The 8190-nt window shown below is 35.2% G+C and overlaps 1 pseudogene; it reads right to left on the minus strand.

The window, feature by feature from the left end:
- Positions 1-4521: 4521 nt before the first annotated feature.
- On the minus strand, positions 4522-7319 carry LOC120158598 (annotated as a pseudogene).
- Positions 7320-8190: the final 871 nt, after the last annotated feature.

Below are 8190 nucleotides of genomic sequence, written 5' to 3' on the forward strand. Positions count from 1 at the left end.
TGGTGTTTTCAAAACGACAATCGGAAGTCAGACGGCGTCGGAATCGAGGTTGGAAATTGAGATGCGTGGGGGTAAAAACTTAGCAAATTGTTCTGGTATGAAACCAGAATCAATTTGCACGCCAGAATCAATTTCCACGCATATAAGAAAAAAATCTGCCGACACTCCTTGGAAATATTCAGTGATTGGTCACTGAATTTCCTCTATTTTTTAAAATAGGCTACAAGTTTTAAAAATTTCCAATTAAATCCTCAAATTTCACCAATTAACTTAATTAAAACCTCAAATTACAATTATATTTTTTTTCCATTTTCTGGGTTGTTACAACAGCAGTGGCCCAGCAGAACCCGAACTGGCCCCAAAGGCACAGCTCGAACCAGCCTAACGTTTGCACCCAATCAATTAGGATTTTCCAGCTCTAGCTTTCCTCTCAAAATGGCAGCCGCCGCATTCCTCGCGCAACCAACAATTTCTCTCGGCCCTAACGGCCACCTCCGATTTCCTCGGCGCAACAATAGCGTGCACCCAACAACCAACAAATTAGGAGCTTTAGTCCTATTAGGACTCTAAATCGAGCCTAAAAACAAGGTTATGAAGCACTATAAATAAATGAAGAAACACACATGAAAGGGATAAAAAGAAGAAGAGGGTTTGACCGTGCAAAATACATAGATTCTAAGAGGGGAAATTGGAGAGATCTATTCGAATAGAGGATAACGAAAAAATAAAAAGAGAGAAGAAATCGAGAAAAAATAAAAAATAGAGCAGAAAAAGAAAAACGACAAATAGAGAGGAAGAGAAAAGAAAACTTCCCTTTTGTCGACAATCATGCTAATCTTTTCGTCGGAGCAAAAGAATCTTCATGGATCCAAAGTGGCTGTGTGAAGGGAAGTTGAAGGGAACCAAGAGAGTTGAGAGAGAGCTCAGGGGAGATGGGTTCTTACGACTGATAAGGGGAAAGTTTACAAAGGTTAGGAATTTTTATTTTTAATTTGGGGACTGCTATGCATCATCGTTTTGGGTTTATGTATAAAAAGGGAATATTCGTGCATACAACCCTTGTAATTTGTATGATTTCTTATTTGGATCATGAAATGAATCTATTTTTATTTTAAGTATATGATTTTATATTTATATCATTTTGGTCCCGAGTCTCTTTTAGTTCATGTTTTTATGACTTTTCGAATCATGAACATATTGCTGATAATTTGCATTTTAGTCTTAAATTTTATTTATGGCTTATTTTCACTCTTGGTACCTCCATTGCTTAATAGTTTCGATGGTTGCCCCTATTATCATTAGTGTTATTATTTGATCTCTCTATTTATTATTGTTACAGACTAACCCTCTTGGTTACTGTGTTTATATTTAGTTTCCTTGTTTCTATTCAAGCCATATTATTTTATGCATGTTTTATTTTGATCACTAATGTAAATTAATTTTTTTATTCTTTTTTTAATTCAAAATTTAACCTTTTTTATTTTTTTACTTTGTTTTTTTATTATTTTTTACTCAATTTCACTCATCTTTTTCATCTGTTTTTTATTGTTATATTAATATTTTTTATTTATTATTATTTTCATATTTATTATTTTTTCTTTTAATCTTTTTTTGTTCTTTTTTGATTTGTTTTATTTTATCTTTTTTTATCTATTATTTTTTTTCTTTTCCCTTTGATTTATTTAATATTTATTTATTATTTGTTATCTAATATTTTTACCTTTTTTAGAGAAATTCCAACCAATCAAAGATAAGTAATACGAATTGAATTTTTAAATTTAAATTTAAATTTTATTTTTTTCGCGACTAAGACAACCGACAAATTAATTAGTATCGAAAGAGCGATTCAAGGGTTTTAATCTTTCATTGACCGTAACTGACTCTCGAACCCGACACATTTCTGGTAAAATGAAGATCAAGTAAGATGGTATCCAATCAGCCTAAATATTTCTGTAAAATGATCGGCGGTGACTCTAACCCAATTATTCACGTCGAAGCCCAATTCCGGGTCCACCCGAAAGATGGCCACGACGTATCTATTCCCTATCAATTAATTTTAGGTTTTTTTACGTTTAATTTCCGTATGGGATAGGTTATTCCAGTACATACAAGGTGTTAATCTGAATTTTTCTTGAGTCGCCATGACATCGCATGTGGTGACATGCCTAATCCCAGGAGTCGGGCCACTGCACTCATCGGCCTACATTATCCGGTTTTACTTGCCGGCCAAGTTCTAGGACAGTCCACCGACGCCACTCCCAGAGCTGAACTTGCGACCTTACACATGGGATTCTCACTTTGTTGCCATGAGGAAGTTCTTAGGATTTGCTACGGATGATACGATGGTTAAAGAGGCTGAGAAACTGGGTACTAGTTTGAGCTTGTCTCCTTGGGCCAACTCTACTACTACCACAGACTACACTTACTCTATTGCTCAGTATGATCCACCCTTCCATATTTTTAGCATACTCAATGAAGTGTGGGTGGATGTTGATGCTTCCATTTTTGCTGGAAAAGCTACCTTTTGAAAGATTATTAACAAGGTTGACTTTTTGTCTATGAAACTGGAACTATATTTGAATACTTGATCATATTGTATTATGGTTTGTCTAATTATATATGATATCATTAATGTAATCTTAACACTGTTGCATGTTTAAATAAGCTATCCTCTTTTGTCACCCTAATCAATCACTAGGGGCAAATAAACAATGCGTTAAACAAATTATTCCTAAAATGTTCATTTATTAAATAAATGAGTATGAGATAGTAAATGAACAAAGCGTTCAACATATCATTCATACAATATTTGTTTACCAAGTTAAATAAACAAGTATTGGCTAAAATTTTATGTTTATTTAATAAATGAACGAATATGAATAGAGATATTCAGTTTGTTTATGTCCATGAACACAAACAGTTTTAAAAAGAGAAAATAACCTCAGTGACCAAAAATGCTTTATAATATACGATTTTAACCAACTTTTTTTGGATTTGCCAAAATGACCAACTAAATCGCAATGCGATCGATAATTCGCAACGCGAACTTCGACTATCGCATTGCGATTTACATATTCGCATTGCGATAGTCCAATTTTCCAAATTCGCGTTGCGATTTATTCCAAATTTGTTGCGATAGTCCAAGTTCGCGTTGCGATTTATTCCAAATTCGCTGCGATAGTCCAAAATCGCAACGACTGGTGGTATTGCATTTGTTTCTTAAGAATTTTCTCTAAAAAGATAGTATTCGCGCGGACGTGTCGAAGACACGTATTACCACGACCACGACCTGAGACGAGACGAGACGAGACGGACGGCGACGGCGGCGGCGTGCAAGAGTCCCCCTTGTTCTCTATCACTCAACAAGGAAGTGGGAAAGCCAAGCCTTAAATACCATTCCCAATAGTGTTTCCAATACTATGTGGGATTGAGCATTACCAACACTTGTTTCCAATACTATGTGATTATTCAGGAAACAATTAACAATCATGCACCTTAAAACAATTGAATCAGCAACCAATTGCATTAGTATTATACGATTAAATATGTCATAATTAAAAGTCAATCTACAATCAATCGCGATTATTGCAATTTTAAGTAAAACATTCAAAAAAAATTGCATCACTCGCGAGAATAAAAAAAATTGTTATCGTGCAATTACAATCAATTGAAAATAAATTAGAATTGCATGAAAACTAAACGAACCACAAATACTTTTCATACAAATACTAAAGTCATTAACTATAATTCACAAATAATATCACTATTTAAGGCTCAATCCCACATAGTATTGGGAACAAGTGTTGGTAATGCTCAATCCCACATAGTATTGGAAACACTATTGGGAATGGTATTTAAGGCTTGGCTTTCCCACTTCCTTGTTGAGTGATAGAGAACAAGGGAGACTCTCGCGCGCCGCCGTTGCCGTCGTCCGTCTCGTCTCGGGTTGTGGTCGTGGTCGTGGTAATACGTGTCTTCGACACGTCCGCACAAATACTATCTTTTTAGAGAAAATTCTTAAGAAACAAATGCAATACCACCAGTCGTTGCAATTTTGGACTATTACAACGAATTTAGAATAAATCGCAACGCGAACTTCGACTATCGCAACGAACTTGGACTATCGCAATGAATTTGGAATAAATCGCAACGCGAACTTGGACTATCGCAACGAATTTGGAAAATCGCATTGCGATAGTCGAAGTTCGCGTTGCGATAGTTGATGTTCGCGTTGCGAATCTGGAAACTGATTTGCGATATCGGAGATCGCATTGCGAATTATCGATCGCTTTGCGATTTAGTTGGTCATTTTGGCAAATCCAAAAAAAGTTTGTTAAAATCGTATATTATAAGGCATTTTGGTCACTGAGGTTATTTTCTCTTTTAAGAATAAATAAATGAACACGATACTGAAAATTTAAACGAACATGAACATCGCTTTGTTCGTTCAAGTTCGGTTCATTTACGCCTCCTATCAATCACCCTCTTCTTTTGTCCTAATTAAACATCAATGCAGTATAGGCATTTATAGAATCCAAACCTATTTTAACAAAATGCCAGATTCTTTTACAACTTATGTAGTAGTTTCTTCAAAGAAACTTCCGAGCAAACAAATGAATGAATGAGTTTTGGTTGTACAATCAGACTAACTACAACAATTACTCTAGTGCTATGTCAATTTGAGCATGTTCGATATCAACTCGGTCGATGTCTTGCACGAGCGTAGTAAAATGGCAACGATACCCTGACGTTGGAAATCTTCCTGCCCAGCATAGGCAGCTTGATTTGGCTGCAATACACAAGGAAAAGGGTAAGCAATATAACTAAAAGGGGAACAGTGGATGAGATCTTCAAGTTTTTTATGGTTGAATTGCTTACAAGAGCTTCATTAGCATTTAGCTGATGAACTAGTACAGCTCCTAACGTCCACGAAAGGTCGCCTGGGCCGAACACGATCTTTGAGTTGCCGAGGCATAAAGCATCTTCAATAACTTATGCTACATAAGATACCCGAAAACAATAGCGTACTTTTGTATTTGGAGATCGACATTCCACTTGGTTGAGGATGATGAACATAACTGCTCACCCTTCTCCCAAATCTCTGTCACACTGGCTCTTGTACTCAATTTTAACATGTTGTAAACAAAAAAACCCAGATAAAGCATGAAAACATCCGCTGTGATGGGCAACGGTGTCAAATTTAGTATGTTGCTACCTGTGGAAAAATTAATGATTGTAACAAGCATATAAATCCCGACCAAAGAGTAGGCCTAAGAGAAAGGGAAATTCTTATCAGGATCTATTATGTGCAGACAGAACCAAGGAAAACGTCATATAAGCCAGTGAGATTAACCAACAAGCAATGCTTGCACTTACTACATTAGCAAGTGTGAATTGTGACCATGATTATGATCATATTTAAAATCAACTGTTTTCGAAACAGATTAATAGACATGTTATATCTGCTGCTGTCAATTATCAGGATTCAGAAGTGGAAGAATGAATATTTTCTATCTGCATCCATAAAAAATCAATGACCTTCTCTTCCATACACGCCGAAACTGGTCAATGAGAATTGCACAAAAAGATTCAGGAGTGTTCTTCCAAAAACTTCGAAGCATCGTCCAACTAATAACCACCAACTATTTCCAAATAACAAGTTCATTTCATAAGATGAACACGAATCAGAAGTTTATTTCATGGTAAAATCAAATCGATATATTATCCTTCAAATGAAAACACACACACCAAGGATACCAAATGTATTAAACAAAACCAAGCCAAACTGCCCAACCTTTTGTATGTTAACAGTTACCACTAAATTAAGAGTTCCCTAGTTATATGAATACAGTGGAATCAACAGATCAATGATGATGAAGGCATAAGGATATCAAATGTACATTTTGTACTAGAAAAAGAAGCAGAGCATGTATCTAACTTACCACCATAAAAAGATAAATTTGCTTCACAGTTTCTATCAACGTTGTGCTCTGACCAATCTGAATCGCTGTAGTTCATTGCAGCCGCCCTCACAAGCTCATTGCATTTCTCCCATTTCAGGTCTCCAACCAAATGTATTGAAGAAAATCGATTTTTATAAATTTGAACTTCAGAATTTTCCAAATCATCAGTTATGTTTAGCATAGCACAACCAGAACAAGTGTAATTTTGCGAAAAATTAGAACTAAGATAAGGGTGCTTGAGTTCTAGTCTGTTAGAGGCATTTCTCCTATCTGCTTGATTTCGACTGAGCATGACCACTGTCTGATCAAATGCCTCATTCAAACCAAATGCTGGTAATGAGTATGCTAAAATCTTATGATTGGTTGAACCAATATCAGATGTCATGACATTTCTGTTGGCATTCTTGTCAGCCACTTCCACCACAACCTGCAACGATGAACCTCCTAGATCGAGAAGTCCAAAGGTAGATCCTTTCGAGAAATTCCCAAAACTACCCATTTTATAGGTCAGAGCAACCCAACCCTAGTAGGCCTCTTCTTTACCTGTCAGAACCCTGATCCAGTTCTTAGTATACACAAAAGAATGTTCCCTCAGAACAATCTCTACATTATCCAGAACCTGCTTAGCATCCCTGGCAACCAATCTTCTCAGCCCAACAGTAGCTAAAACAATAATGGGAGTATCTCCATGTCTTTCACAAGGCACCCTCAATTCCGCCCACGCAATCAACGGTTCTAAAGAAGCCCTAACTCCTGAAGCATTACAGACCAATTTGTCTAAACCAGGCTTAGTCAGCATGCAATGATAGTGGCAAGATTCACTCTCGGTCGAATCATCTGAATAATAATGCAACAAAGAAGGCAGCCCCTGACTGATTAAACCCCCTTTTCCCCACTCGAAAACATTCACTCGTGTTCCGGTGCTACCACAATCCACTACAACAGTATAGTACGAACTCTCTAACACATTTTGAGCCTTCACGAAATTAAATGCTAGATAAACACCAATGGACGATAACAGAATGAGAAATCCAACAGGAAAAAAAAAATCAAGACTCGTTTCCATGGATTGAATTCCTTAGCTGGGAACTTAACTTTGGAAGGTGATTTGGGTTCCATTTCCAGATTCTGGGTTCTATTCTAACAACCTTTTCAATTTTTCCTTTGAAATTCACCAATCATAATATTAACGCAAATAAGCTTTTCCACAATTTGCAAAATAAATGGAACCAAACAGCCGCGGCTGGCTAACCCAGTTCATAATCATCGTTCACTATCAAATCCCACAACTTTTTAATTTCGTTTTTGATTTAAAACAATGGGAATATAAAATCTTTTCAATTTCACTTCACCCGAAAAAGGCCAACCACAAGTTCTATACTTGTTTCACTATAAATTGTCTGTCAGACAGTGAATTTTAATATTATTTGAGCTATGGGATCTTATATAAAGAATCAGAGTGAAGATTGAGACTTATATTGAGAAAATAAAATCTGAAAACCAAATACACGTGTACCTTAATTAGTGCCTGAGAATCCCACCCATTACTCCATTTCTAATTGTAGCCGTCTCTGCGAGAAGGAGGAGCAGGAGATCGAGAGATCAGCAAACTGAATCTATATGATAATTTCTTATTTGGGTAAACTACATCTCAGCTCACCCAATTATTAGTAAATTTGTAAAATAATCACTCAATTTCAAAATATTATAATAAAAACATTTAATTAATTTTTGTTACAATCAAGTCACACTTCCAATAAAAATGAAACGAATATCTATCTGAAAAATACTACTCGTACCACATACAACATGTACATCAACGTTAACGATCTTATGGTATGTCAAGATAATTATGATTTGATCATCAAATACTTTCAAATAATTATTTAATTTATTATTGATGTACGTAACATTTTAGATCATTATCGAATAAATCGCAACTTCAAACAATAATAACATAACATTTCAGCAATGCACATAATAATTTTAAACATTCATAGGATAAGTTGTAGCTTCAATTAATGAATTCAAAATATATACACATACATCAAATAGTCTTTTGATAGTTTGAATACATAATCATAAATATTACTATTAAAAATTAAAATTAAACACATATTTTAAAAACTTTTTAATTTTTCATTCAATTTTCTATAGTTATAGTTCAAATATTAACAGAACTTAAATGTCTTCCCTAAACTCATCGTTTATTTTGCTATGCAGTCAA

The sequence above is a fragment of the Hibiscus syriacus genome, unplaced genomic scaffold (genome assembly GCF_006381635.1).
Source record: "Hibiscus syriacus cultivar Baekdansim isolate YM2019G1 unplaced genomic scaffold, ASM638163v2 tig00111330_pilon, whole genome shotgun sequence".
Taxonomy (NCBI): domain Eukaryota; kingdom Viridiplantae; phylum Streptophyta; class Magnoliopsida; order Malvales; family Malvaceae; genus Hibiscus; species Hibiscus syriacus.